General features: G+C 44.9%; 1 long non-coding RNA gene across 1 annotated transcript; it reads left to right on the top strand.

Annotated features, from left to right (window-relative positions):
* Window positions 1-1096: 1096 nt before the first annotated feature.
* Window positions 1097-22151, top strand: LOC114698151. Its single transcript, XR_003735308.2, has 4 exons — window positions 1097-1471; window positions 13889-13891; window positions 18560-18565; window positions 22141-22151. It is a non-coding gene; the product is annotated as an uncharacterized LOC114698151 (long non-coding RNA).
* The last annotated feature ends 357 nt before the right edge of the window (window positions 22152-22508 follow it).

The raw sequence follows: 22508 nt of genomic DNA, 5'->3' as shown, positions 1-22508 counted from the left end.
TAAATAAATAAAACCAAGATCAAGGCTAGGGGTGTGGCTCCGTTGGTAGAGTGCTTGCCAAGCACTCAGGAAGTCCTAGGTTTAGTGTTCAGTGCCCCAAAAAACTCATTTTGGGCCTGGAGAAATGGTTCAGCAGGTAAAGGCAGTGGGTGCCAAGTTGTGATGACCTCAGTTCAACCCACCAAGCCCACATGGTTGAAAGAGAAGACTAATTCCCAGAATTTCACACACTTTTTTTTTTTTTTTTTTTTTTTTTTGGTTTTTTGAGACAAGGTTTCTCTGTGTATTTTTTGGTGCTGTCCGGGATCTTGCTATGTAGACCAGGCTGGCCTCGAACTCACAGAGATGTGCGCCTGCTCTGCCTCCCGAGTGCTGGGATTAAAGGCGTGCGCCACCACCGCCCGGCCCCATACACATTCTTGCATATATTGTGAGACCAAAATGAGCCATCTTAGAAATAAGACCAAAATGCTTTCACCCTAAAATTAAGGCCTAAGAGTTCTCCTTTTGGGAATAGGCCATTAGTTGCTGAAACCAGTCAGTTCAGATTCCAGAAACCAGGAAGTGTAAAAGTACAGAGTCACAAGATAGTCACGAGGTAATGCCTGCCAGACTATGGAATGTCCTCTCCCTGGTTTCCAGGGTAACTGACCACAGAAATGCCCCCACCTGAGGGCAGCCAATGAGAAATGGTGGCGGGCAACCACTCCCTTAGAAGTAATTTCTAGAAGTCCCTAGAAGAGAGCCAATCAGAATTGTACCCGTACTAGCACCCCTAAATGATATAACCTTGTGACTTTTCCCTTTAAAAACTGAGCTTGCAGATAGGTGGGCGCTTCCTCCAGCCTCCACTGCATTGGATGTATTGGACGAAGTCCCTGCCTAGGCTTGTATATCCAGGATTAAACCTTGCTTTTGCATTCTGGCATGCTCGTCTTTGGTGGTCTCTCTGGGGGGTCACGATCTGGGCACAACATTTGGGGGCCCGTCCGGGATCCCCAGAGACCCCCTGCCGGGACCCCTAAGAGCTCCGGAGGTCCATCTGCACCGATCGGTAAGAGCGCTCCGTTTTCTTGTCTTTGCTTTCCTTTTCTTATCTGAAGCCAGCCGTTAAATCTGACAGGCTCACCTTGGCGGACGCGCCTGTAAGGTGACCCTGGAGGAGTCGAGAGACGTCTCGACCCCTCGTTAGGACGTGGGGGGGGGCTCAGAGGACCCCTCCTCCGTCAGAGGACTCCTGTATGGAGTCCATCCATTTAAGGGGACCAGGAACCAATCTTAGAGTTCTGTGGCCCCGTCTGTATGGTTTTTGGATCCGTGTACATCAACACGGGTTCCAGAGACCCTCTGTTGCACCCGGGAATCTGTTAAGGCCTTGTCATTTCTTTATTGTCTGTTCTTGTGTTTGTTTTTTGTTTCTCTCCCCTTTGTTCATTAGCTTTCTAAACTAACCATGGGGACAACTCCATCTGTGGAACCAAAATAAGACCAAAATGCTCTCACCCCAAAACTAAAGGCCTAAGACTGCTTCTTTTAGCTACAGGCCATAAGTTACTGGAACAGGCCAGAAGTTACTGAGACCAGTCAGTTCAGATTCCAGAAACCAGGAAGTGTAAAAGTACAGAGCCACAAGATAGTCACGAGGTAATGCCTGCCAGACTATGGAATGTCCTCTCCCTGGTTTCCAGGGTAACTGATCACAGAAATGCCTCCACCTGAGGGCAGCCAATGAGAAATGGTGGCGGGCAACCACTCCCTTAGAAGTAATTTCTAGAAGTCCCTAGAAGCGAGCCAATCAGAATTGTACCCGTACTAGCACCCCTAAATGATGTAACCTTGTGACTTTTCCCTTTAAAAACTGAACTTGCAGACAGGTGGGCGCTTCCTCCAGCCTCCACTGCATTGGATGTATTGGACGAAGTCCCTGCCTAGGCTTGTATTGCTTTTGGATATCCAGGATTAAACCTTGCTTTTGCATTCCGGCATGCTCGTCTTTGGTGGTCTCTCTGGGGGTCACGATCTGGGCACAACATTTGGGGGCCCGTCCGGGATCCCCAGAGACCCCCCGCCGGGACCCCTAAGAGCTCCGGAGGTCCATCTGCACCGATCGGTAAGAGCGCTCCGTTTTCTTGTCTTCGCTTTCCTTTTACTTTCATTTTCTTATCCGAAGCCGGCGGTTGAATCTGACAGGCTCACCTTGGCGGACGCGCCTGTAAGGTGACGCTGGAGGAGTTGGAAGACGTTCCAACCCCTCATCAGGATGCGGGGGTCCTTACAGGTCCCCCGTCATAGGACGCCCGAGAGGGGTCCGTCTGTTAGGATGCCCGTGAGGGGTCCGTCTGTTTGGATCTGTCTGGGGATCGGGAGATGCCCGTGAGGGGTCCGTCTGTTTGGATCCATCTGGGGACCGGGAGACTCTGTTGAATTGTCCCAGTCCCATCTGTAGGTCTTTGGCATTATCGAGGCTCCCTCTCCGGACTCTCGTCTGCCTGGACCATCTGTAGGGCCCTTGTTCTTCCTTTTTGTCTGCCTATGTTGTTCGTCAGTGTTATTTGTTATACCTTCATAAATGTATAAATGTGTGAGAACTGTGGCCACATGTGTGAGTGTTTTATGCCTGAGCTTGTGTGTGCATTGGGACTTGTGGGCCGGATTGCCAGCCGAAGGGATGGAGGCCCCTTCGGTGGTTGAACTGGCACAGACTAACCTAACATTGCCTCCTTGCTCTCTCTGACCAGAGCACAGGCAGCAGGCAGCAGAAAGCTTGCTGTGAGTCCGGCAGGCAGCGGCTGCACAGCTGCTACTTCGGGGACCCAGGGCGCTGCTGAGAGGGCTAGGCGGCCCGTGAGCATCACGGGGCCTAGATGCAGTGGGTTCGGGCCCCAGCTCGCTCAAAAAGCTGTGGAGTAGATGCTTGGCTGCATGGGAACTAGGCATGGCTTTGTGCTAGAGCGGGCTGTGAGCACCGTGGGGCCCAGATATGGCCGGCAGGTTCTGGCTGGGCTCCTGTGTGGACATGGGGCAGAGCTGGCAGGAGCCAGCAGGAGCCTCAAGGAGCTCAGTGTGGGGCCTGGTAGAGAACTAACTGCCCCTCCAGGGTCACAGCTGAGGAGTGGCCTACAGGTCTGTGGGCCCAGCCAGGGCGTGGAGACACTTTCAGTCTGTCATTCTCGTGTTCTTGAAAATCTGAGGTTAACAGCAATCTTTTGTCTCCATGGTGCATGCTTTCCCCCGCTTTCCCCGTCCTCCTCTTCCAAGCTGTTGGGTGGGGCTCCCAAGACCTGCCCTGGGGCTAAAACCTGATCAAGGTCTGGCTCCAAGAATGGAATGTCACCAACAGTTTCTCGTCTGTGGTACAATGCGGATGCAAATTGAGAGTTATTCTTGTTATGGTATATGCATGTATTTCTGTTGTTGTTTAAAATATTGTAACTTTACAATATAATCTAGAGTACTGAGGGAAATCACAAGAAAGACTTTGGTAAGAGTTTCTGTTTTGAAGGAAAAGAAAAGGTGGAATTTGTCTAGAGTAAATGTCTGAGGGATCAAAGGAACGGACTGAGGGTACATGGAAGGTTGTAGAAGGTCAGAGGGGATGTGATGTAAACTGTTATGGTTTCTTATACCTGCAAATACTGAATTTAAAAGTTAATTCTTATTGGTTTTCATCTTAAGAATGACTAATGCTTCTGCAAACTGCTTATGTGTGTGTGTATACAGGTATGTGACTTGAAAATGTAAGCAAGCTTTAACTGTATGTATGTATGTGTGTAACTTGGATCCAACTGTATGTATGTATACAAGTAATTATTGTTTAGAAAAACGAGCATTGAACAGCAACCACGTGGCTCCCTCCATCTTGGCTGGTGACCTCATGGGCAGCCATGTGGCTGGCAGCCATCTTTTACTAAGGATATAAAGATCTACTCGGGTTAACACCTAATACTTATGTCTTTACCAAGTGTTCAACAGCAAGTTTCTAGAGAATTTAAATAGATGGCAACATATGTTTAATAAATAAGGTATTTGCACAGGAATATACCTTGCTCTGGCAGTCAAACTTTGCAACATAAAGGAATCATAGGAAACAGCTGAGGTTTGCAAATGTATGGCAGGACTAGAGTTCCAAAAAGAGTCTAGTTGCAGTGGTGGAAGACATTTGAGAGATCTCAGTCTTTTAAGAACAGTTTTTATAGTTAAAAACCAATGGCTTAAAAAATGTTTCTTCTTACCCAAGGTACGTTCAGGCTTAAGAATGTTGTATAATGATATTTTGTTTTGGTTTCTTTACTGAACTGTATTTGATGCTAGAAGAGCTTCAACTTAAAAGCATTGTTTTTAGGCTACTTTTGTAGACTGTTAGAGAACATAAATAGTCAGTCATAAGTAATCAAGTTTTTTAATTGTAGTCAGGGTAAGTAAGTACTGATGTAAGTTTACTCATTTACTCAGTCTCTTGCATATGTTTTTAGGGTTGAGCTTGAAACAAGTAATTAGAAACAAAGTTTGTCTATTCAGATATACCTGGACAGCCCTCATACTTCAGAGATCTGCAGAATATGGCATTTAAATGTTGATCTAAAAGCTTACTATATCAGACAGGCTTCCAGATCCTAGCAGTGACCCAAGGTCTCCAAAGAAGATTACGTACGAGGCACCACAACGTCTCTGCCTGAAATATGACAACGCTGACCACAGGGCAAGATGCCCCAGTGCAACGCCTGCCGCCAGGACCCAGCCCAGACTGTGGATGAGCAGTAGGACACTGGAATTGATTGTACCCTTTTGCGTGATCAAGGTCAGTCTTCCATGTCCCTATTCCACAGGAAAAATACTCTGCCTTATGGACCTGATGGCGGAAGAAGATTTATGCTGTCCTGACTGGTGCCTCCAACGCTATGGAGACCTGGGTAGGGATTGGTCCCTGTAATTTATAGGATTGGAAGCTTCTTGGTCTGCACTCAGATATAGTTTATCCTTCTCAGATCTCTGACAGTACTGATGGCCAGGCTCTAACTATGTCAGCATGGCAGCATCACACAACCAGATCCTTCTGCAAGGCTATAGCTAGCTTGTTAGCTCACTTTTAGGAAAATGTTCTAAGATATAAAAGTTTAAGTAAGTCATAAAGGTTCAGATATGAGTCTAAAATGAGATAAGTTTCAGATTACTCTCCTGTTCTATGGTTCAGAGCTTAACATTTAGGAGTCCTGATGAGCTGGGAGAGCAATGACTATTTACTGTTCAGTTACAAGCTCAACATTTTGGATTTGTTTTAGATGTCATCTAAATATGTCTAAATGTAAACCTAAAAGTGCTTCTCATCAGGTCAAAAATCTCTGTCCAATTTATACCTGGCTTTCTGGACAGAAGGAAAATGCACAAGCTTTTAACCCAAATCTGTAGTTCTTGTTGGGACTCAAAGGTATGAGTCCACTTCTGCTGTTTTATAAGATACCCATTATCTGCTTTGTCTACAATATGGATTTCAGTACAGATTGGTAATACTAATGTATCTAAAACTTTTATGTCATTTTGTAAGTAGGCCTCAAAGGATCAAAAGAGTCATAAAAACCTAGACCCACTTCACAGAGGTCAAAAGGACCCCAGATAAGTATTCCTAAAGATGGTATTTTTCCTCTCTCCTGGTCTTGGGACTACTGATTTTCCCATTACTAAGGGTATGGACCTAAGGGTTCCAAATAAGTTCATAAATTTTAACTTCTGTTCCTAGTTTAAATTTGTCTCAACAGATTTCTACTCAGCTGGAGTCACCTCCAGGTTTCAGTCGCTGACTCCACTGCTCCAGACGACTGTGAGCTCCAGACTTGCTAAAAGCTGACGTGGACCAGCCCAGCTAACATGGTTCTTCCCTGTCCCTATGGGGTCAGGCAGCTACATGCTTCTGACAAATGCCCCCTTGCCCAGTCTTTGACTAGCTTTTCAGCCTTTTGGGGCCCCCTGATATCGGCACCCCAATGCCAGCTCAAAGCAGTTCCAGAAGAGAACGTCACCCATGTTCCCTGTTCAGAAAAGGCTGAAATGCTGAGTCAAAAGAAAACTCCTGTCATAGAGACAAGATGACTAACTATACATGGCCATTATTAGAGAGGGATAGTTAGGAACTAGCTGTCTAAAACCCATGATTGGGTTCCATTAGGCACATGAGAAGGGGGAAATGTGAGACCAAAATGAACCATCTTAGAAATAAGACCAAAATGCTTTCACCCTAAAATTAAGGCCTAAGATTTCTCCTTTTGGGAATAGGCCATTAGTTACTGAAACCAGTCAGTTCAGATTCCAGAAACCAGGAAGTGTAAAAGTACAGAGTCACAAGATAGTCACGAGGTAATGCCTGCCAGACTATGGAATGTCCTCTCCCTGGTTTCCAGGGTAACTGACCACAGAAATGCCCCCACCTGAGGGCAGCCAATGAGAAATGGTGGCGGGCAACCACTCCCTTAGAAGTAATTTCTAGAAGTCCCTAGAAGAGAGCCAATCAGAATTGTACCTGTACTAGCACCCCTAAATGATGTAACCTTGTGACTTTTCCCTTTAAAAACCGAGCTTGCAGACAGGTGGGTGCTTCCTCCAGCCTCCACTGCGTTGGATGTATTGGACGAAGTCCCTGCCTAGGCTTGTATATCCAGGATTAAACCTTGCTTTTGCATTCTGGCATGCTCGTCTTTGGTGGTCTCTCTGGGGGTCACGATCTGGGCACAACAATATATGTGTGAGCCAAAGTTACATTTTAAGTTTTAATTACTGTGCCTAAAAAAGTCAATGAAACAAAAATGCCTTTAGTCTGCAAACCCCTTGCCCAAGGACAAATAGTTCCTGAAATGCTGGAGGCTGTTGTTTATCATGTTTTTCACTCCCCTGAATAAGTTTGACCCATTTGGATGTGCTTGGTCACATTGGGCAGGAGGTTCACAGGCAGGAAGTACATCACATGTGTGCTTGCCCATGATTGGACCTGATGGGAAATACTTAAACTGCTGCAAACAGTGACTTTGGGCCATCTTCTTGAACCCAGAGGTGGACCTGGCCAGAGCCCATTCACCTGGCCAGTATTTCATTAAAGCTTGCTTCACATTTGACTGCAAATTGTGGTGGCGGTTTTATTCTCAACAGGTGAGATTAACACAGACACACTAAATAAAATGTAATAGAAATCTAAAAAAAAAAACCAGCAGCAACAACAAAAAGATAATAGATTTTAAAAAAGAATAACTCAATGTGGTTGATAAATAGATAATCAGTTGGAAAAAAAATCCTACTTAATGTGAACTTTGAGCACATGCCTGGGAGGGACTCAAAACAATCCTAGACCCAGGAAGGAGCTGAGGGCTTGTGTGTGCTGATTCCTACACCCATTTACTCAAATGATTAGAAGGTCTCCCTTAATACTATAAACCCAAGCTGAATAGCTTCTTTTAACCTTACTCTTCTACTAAACTCTCCAATTCAATACGTGGCCACTGTGGAAAACTTAAGCATTGTCTAAGCTTGAAACTTGAGGAATACCACATTCCTCTTTTTTTTTTTTCCTCACCTCTATAACCAGGTGACAAGTTCTGATGACTCTTCGTCACTGGTATGGCTCATGCTGACTCATTATTCACCTTCCTAGCATCTGGTGCATCTGGACCTCCTTTAAGTAATCCTGCTCACTTCTGCAAGGGTAATCATCCAAAATGTAGTCACTCTAATCATGTCTTTCTCTCCTTGAAACCCTGTACTATGCCTAAGCTTCATGTTGATGCTTAAACACCTTAACTCCAGGTATATTCCTAGCCACTTCTCTAATTTTGGCTCCCATAGTTTCAGCTACAGCTGTTTTAATCTATTTTATTTAAGCTATTTGAAGAACCTTGTGGTTCTTCCATTATTTTACACAGTAGACACTAAAAGGAAGTTGAACCAAGATATGACTAGACTAAAGGAAAAAGTGATTTGTTTAAAGATAAATTGACAGCCATGTAGTTAAAATGATAACACTGAAGTCCCAAAATGCACACAGCTCACTCCCTCAGGACTACCACCTAGTCAGACAAGAAAATGGCTGGCTACACCCGAACGTCTCTGCAAGAAGGACTGTGGAGTCTAGCACTGATAGACGGAGTGGTTTGAAGCTTTTTGCTTAGGATTAAGAAATATATAGTGTCTTTAAAAAAAGAAGAAGAAGAAGAATAGCTGAGAACACAGAAGGACAAAGCCTTCTTGGCACCAAAAAGTTTCAGAGGTTTAGTCCATTATCATCATGGCGGCTCACAGGCAGACTTGATGCTGGAGAAGTAGCTGAGAGTTCTACATCTGGATCAGCAGATGGCAGGAAGAGAGAGCATCTGGGCCTGGCCTGGGCTTTTAAAACATCAAAGGCTACCCCTGGTGACATACTTCCTCCAATAAGGCCATACCTCCTAATCCTTCTCAAGTAGCGCCATTCCTAATGACCAGCATTCAAATAGATGAGCCTATAAGAGGCTATTCTTATTCAAACCACAACATTCCACTGACCCCCATGGGCTTATAGCCATATCACAATGCAAAAATGCATTCAGTCTAACTTCAAAAGTCCTCAATACCATTTAAAGTCCAAAGTTTAAAGTCTCTTCTGAGACTCACAGCAATCTCTTAACTATAACCCCTGAAAAATCAAAAGCAAAACCCAGATCACATATTTTCAATGGCATAGGATATACATTATCATTCCAAAATATAGGGAAGGGAGTATAATGAGGAAATACTGGACCAAACCAAGACCAAAAAACTACATCTCCACATCTGATGTAAAAATTCTGTTCAGATCTCCATCGCCTTTCAGCTTTGTTGACTGCAACAAGGGTTGTGCAAGTATTGGAATAAGGAGTTGATAGCTATGATTATTAAAGGAAAGGGGTCAAAATTATTTGAATGGAAAAGAGGGCCTGAAATTGTGCTTATGCCACTGCAGCGGAGTTGTGTAGCATGACAGGATAAGGCAGTAAGCTGTAAAGAGTGCTCCAGGAACCTGTTTCGATGGTTTATGTAGGGCTCTTCCTAGTATCTATGTCCTTAGAAAATCCACTTTTTCATATATACGTAGATGTGTAAGCGTGTGTTAATACATGTACACCACAAGCCTCCAGGAACTCATAGAGGTCAGAAGGAAAATCTAGATCCTCTAGAATTAGAGTTATAGGTGGCTGTGAACTGCCATGTGGGTGAAATGAACTGAAGCTCGTGCTCTGCAAGATCAGCAAATGCTGTTAACTGCTGAGCCAGCTCTTCAGTCCCTCCATGCCCTTTTAGTCAAGTAAGTCTAGGGACCAATAGTGTCATCGCACCTAAGAAAGCTTATTAGAAATGCTGAATCTTGGACCCTGCTGGGTTTGTATTTCTTAAGATTCCCAGTGATTCGTGTGCACATTACAATCTGAGGACCTGTGTGACAACCAAGGGGAAGTCCCTCTCTGATCTTAGACCAGGGGGAGGATAACTGACTAAGGACCGTATCTGTCATGTTCTGCCATCTGTCCCTGTGCTTGCATTGTGGCTTTGCCAGGGCTGATCTCCCACAAGAACATGGCATCTATAAGGTCAAGCTTGTTTTGGCAAGAGATGACACTTCTCTGATGGGGGACTGGGGATTCAGGCCTTGCTGAACTTCCCTGAGAGTTCACACACCTTCATCTCATTTATTTTCTCCTTATTCACTCACTGTCATACCTGTGTCCGTTTCTTATATCTATGTCCATTTGATCTCCCCCGTGTCCCCCCACGGACCTCTTCAGACCTCTACCCTATTTCTTCTCACAGATACTTCCTCTAATACAATTCTTACACATCCTAATTCATTTTAGAGTCTTCATCTAGAGCAGTGGTTCTCAACCTTCCTAATGCTGTGACCCTTTAATACAGTTCCTCATATTATGGTGACCCCCCAACCAAAAGATTATTTTCATTGCTATTTCATAACTGTAATTTTGCTACTGTTATGAATCATAAAGTAAATATCTGTGTTTTCTGATAGTCTTAGGTGAACCCTGTGAAAGGGTTGTTCAGACCCCCTAAGGTCACAACCCACAGGTTGAAAACCACTGATCTAGAGTCTAGAGTCTCACAAGCTGCTTTAGAATATACAATAACAGGTAAGTTTTATCCTCATTGTAAAAATATCTCCTTGGGAGGCCATTAGGCTTAGCTGATTCTTGTCTTAGTTAGGGTTGCTATTGCTGTGATGAAACACCATGACCAAAGCAGCTTGGAGAGGACACTTCCACAGCACTGTTCATCATGGAAGGAAGTCAGGACAGGAACTCAGACAGGACAGGAACCTGGGGGCAGGAGCTGGCAGAGGCCACGGAGTGGTGCTGCTTACTGGCTTGCTCAACCTGCCTTTTTTTTTTTTTTTTTTTTCTTGTTTTGTTTTTCAAGACAGGGTTTCTCTGTGTAGCTTTGCGCCTTTCCTGGAACTCACTTGGTAGCCCAGGCTGGCCTTGAACTCACAGAGATCCGCCTGCCTCTGCCTCCCGAGTGCTGGAATTAAAGGCATTTGCCACCAACGCCCGGCTTCAGCCTGCTTTCTTATAGGACCCAGGACCTCCAGCCCAGAGATGGCATCACCCACCATGGGCTGGGCCCTCCCCCATCAATCACTAATTAAGAAAATTCCTTACAGGCATTTTCATAAACTCATGAAACTATCCAGCACAATGACCCCTTGTCAACTTGACACACAAACACATCACTGTTAAGCCAAAACCTTCCTTTTTCTATTCATTCCCAAGATCTCACAATTAAAAATGTAAATAACTTCTAAAAATCCTGCAGTCTTTACAAATTCAAACACATTAAAAGCTCAGTCTCTTTAAAGTGGCCAGTATCTTTTAAAATCCAAAGTCCTTCAACGATGGCTCCTATAAAATAAAAAAGAAATTAAACACTTTCTTCAAGAGGGAAGAGCCGGGGCACAGTCACAATCTGAACAAAGCAAAAGCTAACTCCAACTGCATAAATAATTCAGTGTCCAGTTATCTGTGATCCACTCACCATCTTCTGGGATCCTTCAAGGGGCTTGGGTCTCTTCTCTGGCTCCACCCTCTGCAGCACACACAGCTCATCTTCTAGGCTCTGGCTGGCTCCACTCCACCGCTGCTATTCTTGGTGGTCATTCCATGGTACTGGCATCTCCAAACTGCTGGGGTCCCTTGCTGTGACTGGACTGTACTTTCACCAATAGCCTCTCCTGGGCTTCTTCAGGGACCTCAGCTCTACCACACGTGTCCAAGCCTCAGCTGTTCTCCATGACCCCTTCATGCCTTTAAACCCAGTACCACCTGGGTGACACACTACCAAAGTTCAGCCGACTCTGGGACACAGCTTCTGTGTGCTGACCCTGATGAAACACTTCCCGGAAGATGTCACCACAATGATCTGATCTGTTCGAGAACCACTATCAATTCCTCAGCTCCAGCTAACAGCAGCATTTGTCCCAGTAACTCGGAGATTTCACTTCAGTGGTGCTGGTCTCTTGTTAGCTCCAGCTGAGCAGACATGACAGATTCTCACACAAATGGCCTGGTAGAGTCTTTGCTTCCCTTTGGAACTTCACAAGCCAGGCCCCCATCATCTGCACTGCTCTAGCATTCTTATCTTCCAGGTTCCCACAGAACATTCTGCTGAGCTCTCAACACTCAATGCCTCTTCTAGCACAAAGTTCCAAAGTCCTTCCATAATCCGCCCCAAAACATGGTCATGTCTGTCACAGCAATACCCCACCATCCTGGTACCAACCTGTCTTAGTTAGGATTGTTATTGCTATGATGAAACACCATGACCAAAGCAGCTTGGGGAGAAAAGGGTATTTTTTGGTTTTTCTTTTTCTTTTTTTTTTTTTTCTTTTTTTTGCTTACACTTCCATATCACTGTTCATCACTGAAGGAAGACAGGACAGGAACTCAAACAGGGAAGGGACCTGGAGGCAGGAGCTGCTGCTTACTGGCTTGCTCCCTATGGCTTGCTCAGCCTGCTTTCTTATAGAATCCAGGACCACCAGCTGAGGAATGACACCACCCACAATGGGCTGGGCTCTTTTCATCTATTTTTAATTAAGAAAAATGACTTACAGGTCTGCCTACAACCTGATCTTATGGAGGCCTATCCTTAATTGAAGTTCTTCCTCTCAGATGAGTTTAGCTTGGATCAAGTTGACATAAAACTATCCAGAACAGTTCTAGTGTCTCATGTTCCTTCATAAGCAAACTGAAACCCAACTCAATGTAAACTTAACTAACCAGAAACTACCAGCTGAGGAACTTGGCTAATTAGAAGCTGCTAACTAACTTCCAATTAGGGGCTTTCCACCCTAACCAATTAAATATTTCCCTCTTGATGGCACACAAAACTGTCTGAGATCTGGTGCTGTCCAGTGCATGAAGAGCAGAATGCTTATGAAACGATTAAGGTAATGTCATCCTGTGTGTTTCCTTAGACAGTTCTTAGCCCTCCACTCCCCTCCTACCAACAGTTACATCTGCATTGACAACACATCTGAGATTTCCATGGCCTTGACCATGGTCCTGTTGTATTAACCAAAATAATAAAAGTAAACTAAAATAACTAGAAAAGATATGTCAAAAATTTGGCATATTATGTCTAAAATAATTACTATGCTCTGCCGGGAATGAACATTTAAGGCTGCTGTGACACTCAGATGACTTGGATGTAAACTATGGTGGCCTTTGTGGTTTTTACCTTTAGAACTTTGTACCCCAGAGCCTGGGTACCAAGTGACTTTTCAGAGGCACAAGGTCATTTTCAGTCTGGATATCAATAAAAAGGGCTTAAAACTTTTAATTGGTGTAATTAGCATGGTTGACAATGACTGTCTTGTGTGGATCCATCTTTTCACTTAAATAGACCCAAATATTCATGTGTCTACGTTAACTTGTAGTGATATTATCTATTACTAAAATATATTCTTAAGGGAAATATTTCTTAACATGTTTTTTAAAAACTGAGCTGAGGGTGTAGTTCAGCTATAAAATTTTGCCCTTAGCTGGAACATCAACAGCACACACATAAAGTTAGTATTTTGTAGAAGAAAGCTTGGACAAACCATGTCACTACATTTAATAAACACACCTGTTGAATGTACTATAAATAATGATCCATTCTTCATGTGAAAGCCTGTGTGCACCAGACTACAGTCAACAAACGTGGAAGCTACTGTTTCTGTTTGTGCCAAGCCAACAGTTTGCCCACTATGGCCCAGAAACATGATAAAAGAACTGAGCTTTCCATGCTGGGTGTTAAACTATAATTGTGTATAGAAGCTCTTTCAATAGAACAGTCAAGGAAACAGAGTCAGTATTATGAAGTACTTGAGAAAGGAAGAAAATCCTTTAGTATTGTCTCACATAGATAATACTGTGGCCTGGAAGATTAGCTGATACGTGTGTACACAGTAGCTACAAAATTATGTCAGAATTAAAGGTGGCTCAGTAGAAAAATTACTTGACATGCAAGTGTGAGGACTGGAGTTCAAATCACCAGAGCCCACTTAGAATCCCAGCACTCCAGAGGCAGAGACAGGTCCCTGTGTCAAGATGGCAACTAAACTGGCTGATCCCAGATGTGCAAGTTTCAGGTTCAGGGACAGGCCCTGCCTTAGGAAAGAAAGTGGAGAGTTATGGGGAAGATACTCAGGGTCGACCTGGCCTCTGTGTGTGCATGCATGTATAGACATGCACACACAGCAATGGTTTTTAGAGACATTTGCTGACTTTCGGAGATTTAAAGGGAATAGAAGTGTGGTGTCTGACATATGATTCTAGAGCTCATCTACAAAGAACTGTGAAATATTGACCACACCACTTCCAGTCAGCAGCTCAGTATTCTAAAGTCCGTTCTAGTGAAGAATAGACATCTTCACCTCCAGGACATCATCGATCCCAGTGAAGGATACAAGTATTTCACCCCAAGAAGAGTAATTTCCTAGTTAATGGTTTGTACAAGCGTGTGTTCCATAGAAATCAGTACCTTAACACATAGAAAACTTGAGGAGAAGTGTTCTGTGGTCATTCAAGTTCATGATCACTATGTTAAGCACAATCAGAACTTCATGCTAAATTCCTTAGAGTGGTTTATATTCTAATATGTGTTATAAATGTATCAGAGACTAATGGTACGTATCTCTGTACAAAAGCTTTAACTGCAGAATCTTCTTCCACTCCCAAAGACTTCACAGAATTAGTAAAATGTCTTTTCTAAGCACAGTTTTGTTGGTTTGTTTTATTTAAAGGTGCACTGCCATGTGAAGTACCTCATTTAGATATGCTTAGGTTCCTGAAAACTTAGCCCCATTCTCCTGCAAATAGATCTTGCCAGCTTGTTTGGAGGTTATAGTAGGGCAGCAGAGCTATTCGTTTACTCTTCACCAAAGGATGTTCCTCTCTGTCTCTTCTTTGATCACTGGCTTCAGGAAGGGTTTATGTGGAGTGAAGAGAGGCCAAGCAACACCTGCCTAGCCAGCCAGATCACCCAAACCAACCCCTGGCCAAGGGTAGAGCAGAGCCAGAGCATCTTCTCACAGTTCCCTTCAGTGTACCTCATAGTCCCCTGGAGGTAGCAGATCAAGGTCTATGTTACATCTATTTCTGGCTCGTCATTAAGAAGGACCTGGATTTCCATTTACTAAAAATATTCTAATCTTTTTTAACTTACAGGGCTAGAGAGACAGTTATGTGATTTACATTGTTTGATGTTCTTATAAAGACCTGAGTTCTCTTCCCGGAACCCATGTCAGGTGGCTCACGAACCCTGTCACTCCAGCTCCAGGGGATCCACTATCCCCTTCTGGCATCCGCATGCACCTGCATTCATATGCACATTCCCATACATATAATATAATAAAAAATGCTTTTAAAACTTTTTAATATTTTTGTGAAACCTAGTCTTAATAAATGTACTTCTAGAAGGAGCATGTACCAGTTCTGTTTTTAATTATTTGTTAAATAATTAACAAATTATCTCACTGAGTGAGAGTGGGAGACAGTTAACCCTTCCTCAGTATTACACACACTTTCTGCAAAGGTCTCCCAGGCTGGACTTCTCTGTCTCTTTATGTTTGGGTTTTATTATTTTTTCTAAAAGCTTTTATTGACCAAGAAAATGAGAATAGGATTAGTTTTCCCTGTAATCTCAAAGCCAGTGTTCAGGGGTGATGCATGTGAAATCAAGTGTTGGCTATAAAATGAAGCTATGTTCTTCTCCCTCAGAGTCGGATGTCTGTCCCCCAGTCTCACATGGCTGTCTCCTTTCCTCTCAATTCCCAGGATAAAAATACCTCATCGCAAGGACTTTTCCTCCCATTCTCTCTAATGATGTTCTCCATAAAGGGCCCTTAGGTGCATTCTGGAACCCAAGAAAGAAACTGAGGCAGCATGTGGGAAGTCTTTGTAGAAAGTTTGCCACAGAGCTTGTTAGAAGGTGTAGGCTCACACTGAAGGAAGGGATTTACTCTGTGTTGGAGGCCGTCAGGAAGACTAAAGAATGATAGGGTGCTGGGTCCCTTGATTGGTCCCTTAACGAACCCTCTCTAGGAGGCAGGAGGGTGGAGTGGACCTGAGGCTGCGGGAAGCGAGGAGCTGTATCCACTCATATTAACTGGGATGTTTGATCATTTCAGTGGCCAGCATCATATCCTCCCAGCAAACTGGTTCTACGTACCTAACTTTATCACAGTCACTACGTGGCCTTAGCTGATAGTTTCGTGCCCTTTGTCTGCTTGTGTTCACAGGAGAGCAGCACAGAAGTACCAGGACACTTCTAATTGGCAGGACACTTTCCCTCCCCGCTCAAAGCCCTTGTTATGTGTAATTTTCTTCACGGTATGAATCAGTATCCAACAAATACGTAACACAAATGTCTTTGATGTGCTTGTAATATGTCTTCCCAAACACATATATGCCCGTGAGGAACTATCATGACTGGGGGAAGGCTGTGCTAAATCTAAAGTCCCCTTACTAACTGTGACTGGTGATAGAAACAAGGCCGTGACTGGTCAAACACCCCCTCCGGGGTGTGTGTGTTAGCAGGCTGCTCAAGTTTGCTTAGCGGTCTACCAGGAGACACTCTCCAGTGTCACCTTCCCTGGCATAGCAACAAAGTCTGGGAAAGACTTCTCCAGTGGCCTTTCCCTCCCCACTCTCAGTACTGCTGGACGAGCTCGTTGGGAACTCAGAAAGCAGCTCAGAGGATGGAGGCAGTATGTAAGTGGCCTTGGGAGTAGCTCGGCCACTACACAAGCACAGGCGTTGGCCTTTGTCCTGGGTAGGGGCTGATCCCACAGGTGCCATGTGAACGGAATCACACAGGAGAATGGTTTGTTCACTAAAGATCTACGGGCACCATGGGAATCACACAGTCCTTATGCCATTGAAATTGATACTACCTGGGTTTGTCCCCAAGGTTGATACCATCAGGCTTTCAGTCTCCAGTGTGTGTTCCTAAACCCTGGGCCTCCTGGCCCAAAGTTCTGGCACCTGCAGCTTGACAGCCAAAGAGGTGGCAGCCCAGCCACTTGTGGCTCCCATGGACCAGCAGCATCCAGTCACAGCACTAGTATATGCTACTCTGCCAGAGGACAACTTGCTTTCCTGCTGCGGACCACAGGAATATATCATAAGAACTCAGCTGGTTATGGCAAAGTCACTACCTGGAGGGATCAGGGAATTCCTCCAGAGGAAGCCAAATTCCAAGGAGTTTTTGGTGTTACTTGGCTTGTTATATATCAGCTGTCTTCTGTTATGAAAATTATGTGTGCCTTCATAGTTTTCCCAATTGACTTTTCCCTAAGAAGGGCTAACAGTGTACACTGATCACTCTCTGGACATACACATCCAGGTATTTGGAGAACAGCCTCAGGAAAGGCTTTCTCTGGAATCAGATATCTCCCTTGGCCACTTTCAAGGACTAGCAGTAATAACAGTACACATGCAAGTCTCCTGGTTTAAGATAAATTCCACAAGGAGATACCGCCTAGGTCAGGTGGACATTAAGTAATAGCTTTACACAATTTAGCTTGGACCCTCCTTTCTTACAGCCTTACTAACTTTATAGACTGCTAACTCCTTACCTAACCACTTCTAGGAATATTTAGATAACCTTCTGCGCTGACAGCTATGCTCAGCCAGAACCCCAGTTCAAGCCTCCCTGCAATTATCATCATTGGCAGCATCCAGCCAGGTCCATCCCCAGATGGAGGAAAGTACCTTATCAGAGATGCCTCTGTACTCTCTAAGAACAGACTTAACCTTCCAGGCTACTCGTTTGAGAAGGCCTGGCAAATGTGCCAATTAAGCTTTACTTTCTCCTTTCCCAAACCTTACCTCTAGTTCCAGATCTCCCTTTAACTATCACCAGAGGCATCTAGCTGTACACAGGTTGCCTAGCAACTGAGCACACTTTCCCCCACCATGCAGAAAAATGGCAGATAGCTTGGACTGATATGAGTCACAGGAAAAGAGAAGAGTTTTATTTTCTCCCATTGACCTATCAACTTATAGATTCTTTTTTTTTTTTTTTTTTTTGGTTTTTCGAGACAGGGTTTTCTGCGTAGCTTTGCGCCTCTCCTGGAGCTCACTTGGTAGCCCAGGCTGGCCTCGAACTCACAGAGATACGCCTGACTCTGCCTCCCAAGTGCTGGGATTAAAGGCGTGCGCCGCCGCCACCACCACCCAGTTCAACTTATAGATTCTTAACATTTTCTACTAATCACATTTAAGATGATAGTTGAGAAATAAGGGCCCTCTTCTTAGATATTACCTGAATTTAGCCTTTAGTTAATTCATTTCCCCATTGGTCACTTCCCTTTGGGGTTGCAAATGATAATTAATGGTTATTGCCTTCCTATGTGATTCTTATCACCCCTCTGTTTGACTCTGGAAGCCTGGCTTTATATACCAAGACTTCCAGGGCATGTGGCGGACAGAGAAAAGAGAATAGAAGAACTAGATAGGTAAGAACTTGAGAGGAACAAACTGAGATGGGGAAGAAGTAGATTGAAGGGCTACAGGAGAGTACTAGAGGAATGAGATGGAAGATGAGGAAGAGCCAGATGGGGAAGAAAAGATGAGGAAGAACAAGATGCGGAGAGAGAAGGAGATGGGAGAGGAGATGATATGGGAAGGAACAAGATGGATGAGAACCTAGAAAGGGCAGAACTAGATGAAGGAATTAAGATAGAACCTAGAGGGGACCGCAGATAAGTGTAGAGAGAAATCAGGCAAGAAATGAGCTATATATAAGTGCAGAGTGTAAACTTGTAACTGACACAGAATAATAAAGTATATGGACTAAGGAATTTCGTGTACATAGATTCATTTCCTTTCATCAAAGATTAATTATCAGCTGGTTGTAGATTCTTCCAGGACCCTGGGAGGGGACTATCGAGGGGTTGGACCCCCATAGTCCCCGACACTTTCCTGCCTGGAGATCCACCCTGGAGCATCCTACCCCAGGGGGAAACAGTTCCTACCCAAGGGACCCTGATCACTGCTCAGTTTCTGAACAGCCCTTGGTACCCCGGCTCTCCTGAACAGTTCTGAGAGCAGCCAGGGCAGAAAGAAGGGAGTGGACGCAGAGAGGAAAGGATATGAAGTACTGACTAAAGGCTGTGAGGAACAAGAAAACAGGACCCTCAGGCCCTGGTCAACACAAGAGTTCCAAAGAGTTGCCCCATCTTCAGGGTCACGGGGCTCAGACCTCAGACTGAGAGCAGTAACACTGGCTGCTCATTGTTATGGAATATTACTTTAACTATGTAAAGGTGTGTTACATTTGTTTAACGATGTAAAGATGTGTTGCGTTGCCTGCCCAAGGCACCTGATTGGTCTAATAAAAAGCGGAACCATCAATAGCTAGGCAGAGGAGGGGTAGGTGGGGCTGGCGGGCAAAAAGAAAGAGGAGGAGGAGGAATCTAGGCTCGAGAGGAAGAGAATGAGAAGAAGCAAGAGAGGGAGATGCCTGGGGCCAACCAGACAGACATGGAGTAGGACATACAGAACGAAAGAAAGGTAAAAAGCCCCGAGGCAAAACATAGATGAAGAGAAACAGGTCAAATTAAGTTATAAGAGGGAGTGGGACAAGCGTAAGATAAGGCCGAGCACTCATAACTGATAATAAGTCTCCACGTCTTGATTTGGAGCTGGGTGGAGGTCCAGGAAAGCCCTCCTGTGCAGGGACCGTCACATTACAGGGTGCCACTCGCCACTTCGTGGGTACAGCTGCTGCTTGCTGCAGACAGTGGGGGGAAGAAAAGGTGCTGGAGACCAGCAGAGTGTCTTGCCTGTGCGTGATTTCTACGTTGGGTAAAACTAGTGATAAGCCTGGGCTACAGTGAGGCCTAACCAACCAACACCCACCACGCATTTCACTCTGAGAACACTCTGGGGGTTCACTGCATAAGTGAGTCATCATTTTGTTGTTGCTTGCTTCGATGGTTTCATAATGGTTACTAGATAGCGATAAGGAGATCAGTAAAACATAACTCTTACCACTTAGAAACTCCCATGTGAGAACTCATGGGCTGCCCTTGGGTGGAAAGAAAACTCTCGCCTTCTTATCAGTTTTTCTAAATGTACATGGGAAATGAGTTCATCCTCTTTTCCACTCCCTGTGACCTATTTTTTAAACCTGTTTCCTTGCACCCTCCCATGTAGAACTTGATCTGCCTCTCCCTTTGTAAAACCTCAAGCAAGTTTTCCTCTCAACTATTTCTTAACATCCCATTCCTCCCTTCCTTCCCACTGAGACGGACACAGCGCCCTAGACAATTAGCAGGTGCTGAGCATGGTTAAAATATCATTAAAATCTGTTAAAGTCAGTGTCTGGTTAATACGGTGTTTAAGTTTATCCAATATGCGTTCCTTCTGAAGATCATTTTCCTGTCATCAGGGATAGGGCAATCTGGCTCCCCAGTGGGGATGCTGGACCGCCCCTGGCCGCCTTGAGCAAGAGGATTGGTAGTCTAATGACCTAGCCCAGCCATCTTGGATCCTCCGTACACTTCCTGATGTGACGGCAGTGAAGCAGCCGATGGTTCCGGCTCCCGAAGGCTCAGCACCAGCCAGGGCTGTTTGAAATAGTTTGTATCCTATTTTTTTTGCTGAAACAAGCCTTGATGAACTTTAGATGACCCCAGGAACCATGTCCACCTTGGCCAGAGAAGGAGCACTTCCCCTTGGGGAGGGACTGTTCTGATGGATTCAAAGAGGCAAGGCCATGCTTGGTCTACAGCACCAACCTCTGACCGTGACTGGTGTTGAAGCCATGCTGTGATGGGGCTCACACAGGCAGTTTTGGTCGAATGCTCCTTCTGGGGCTCTCAGGATGCTGCTTGGCCTCAATCGGTGAATCTACTTACCCTGAAAAGCTTCCCTGGGCTACTTACAGTGCTGTTGCAGTATTAGGCCTAACAAGGATTTCTCTTGGGTGGTCTCTCTGTACCCACTTTAAGTAGTGTGGGCTGACCTGGTAACCCAAAGCTGGAAGCAGCAAAGCCAGAGGCAGCAGCAGAAGCCGGGAAGCCTCGTCACCGTTGCCTGACAGCTGAAATAACAACCATGGACTTGGACCCACCTGGCAGTGAACTGTCTGGAGACCCTCGTGCATGGCAACAAGTGCCCATGCCTGAGTGATGCTGATCATGCCTACCACCTGGTTCCTGAGTGGCCCACACAACCCTGAGTGGTGCAGTCAGCACCCCTGACACCCAAGCACCAGGCAGAGGTACAAGCAACACAACATTTGAAGAGCAGCCAGGGCAAAAAGAAGGGAAACTATGGGACAGAGGGAGAGGAGAAGAGAGATGGAGAGAGAGGAGGAGTGAAAGAGAGCGAGTTATTTCTGATGAGAGGCTGTGAGGCACCACAGAGGACCTGTGCTTTTGGTCATTAGAAGCATTCCAAAGGGGAGTCGGATCTGGGCAAAGTGTCTGAGACCATGGCTGAAAGCTGTAAACTGAGTGCTGCTGGGGACTTAATATCCTCATACCCCAGATACCTGCAAGAGAACCGCAACCCTTGAGGGAGCCACACGCTCCACCCGCCTACTGCCAAACACTGAGCGAAACACGAAGCAGAGTCCAGTGTGTGAAGCGCCTCTTGCTTACCCATTATCACTACCCAGACATCCAGCTGACTGGTGACCTACAATCATGCAGCACTCGTTTCCAAGTTCATCATACAGTCATAGGGTATCTGTCCTTGGCAGCGAGGCACAGAGACCAGGTCTAAATTTATAAAGGACAGCACTTGGTTCATTTCCTGATGTTCTATTGCTAACAGAGTTGGCAGATTATTTAGCTTCTCGGAGCCCCACTTCCTTATCTATTAAACAAGGGTGTTAATGTTCATCTTGAGAGTTGTAAGTAAATAAGGGAGTCCCTGGCACATTTTCTTAATTGACAACCTGGGGACAGAAGATGGCTCAGCAGTTAAGAATGCTCATTGCTCTTGTAAGGTATCCAGCTGCACAGCTGGCTATAACTCCAGCTCCAGAGGATCCAACATCTTCCAAACCTCACAAACCTGTACTCATGTGGTCAGGTCTATGCACAATTACAAAATAATAAAAATAAAAATATTTTTAAAAGAAACTGATGGCCATTGTGACTGAAAATGTGCTGGGCACAGTGACATGCACCTAAAGTCCAGCTGCTTGAAAGGTTGAGGTGTGATGACCACTTGAGCCTGAGAACAGCCTAGACAAACCAGAAACATTCTTTGAAGAGAAAGAAACTGCTGAAGAGAATGGTGGTGCATCATTAGGTGGATTATTAGACATGGCCTCCAAAAGGAAGGGAAGAGGAAGCTGAGAAGGAGGACAGCGTGGTCCAAACTACTTTATGGAGTGTCTATAGCAACCAGGGAACACTAGTACTTGTCAGTAATCATCTCCAAAATTAGCTAATGAAAGAGTCAGAGTCTCAAGATGTGGTATTTAACTGCAATTTTGACTACATCAATCACTTATACCCCATTTGATAGGACAAATTAACTAATGCATCCACAAAATGGCACACTGGTAATTGAAATGGGATTAATATAAACAGTGGCTCAGGATTTCTGTAGGACACCAATGACATGCTCAAAGGATTTAACTGAGATTAAGGAAGGAATGATTTACCAAATCGTAAGGCTAAGGCACCCTGCGAGGGATAGAAAAGCAGCCCAGGACTGTTACAGTTTCTGGTAGCTGTTAAGACCCCCAGGGATAAAGGGAATATTGTATTTGGATGCTAGCTGAAGACATACAATAGGAACTACCCAAGAGAAGCAGTAACTGCAGACTAATGAGTCTATGCTCAGAAATAACGGACAAACTGTTCATAGGGGATGAGGGTGGGATTGTGAGGAAGACTCTAAAGTGTGGGTGGGGCAGAGGGACAAGAACAGGGATGGTACTAACCTCAACTTCCTGTTGATAGTTTCCTGCTGGCACCCCATGCTCCCTAGCTCTGA

This window comes from Peromyscus leucopus, chromosome 19, assembly GCF_004664715.2.
Source record: "Peromyscus leucopus breed LL Stock chromosome 19, UCI_PerLeu_2.1, whole genome shotgun sequence".
Taxonomy (NCBI): Eukaryota; Metazoa; Chordata; class Mammalia; order Rodentia; family Cricetidae; genus Peromyscus; species Peromyscus leucopus.
Note: the sequence above shows the minus strand (reverse complement) of the source record. Positions and strands in the feature narration are given on the sequence as shown.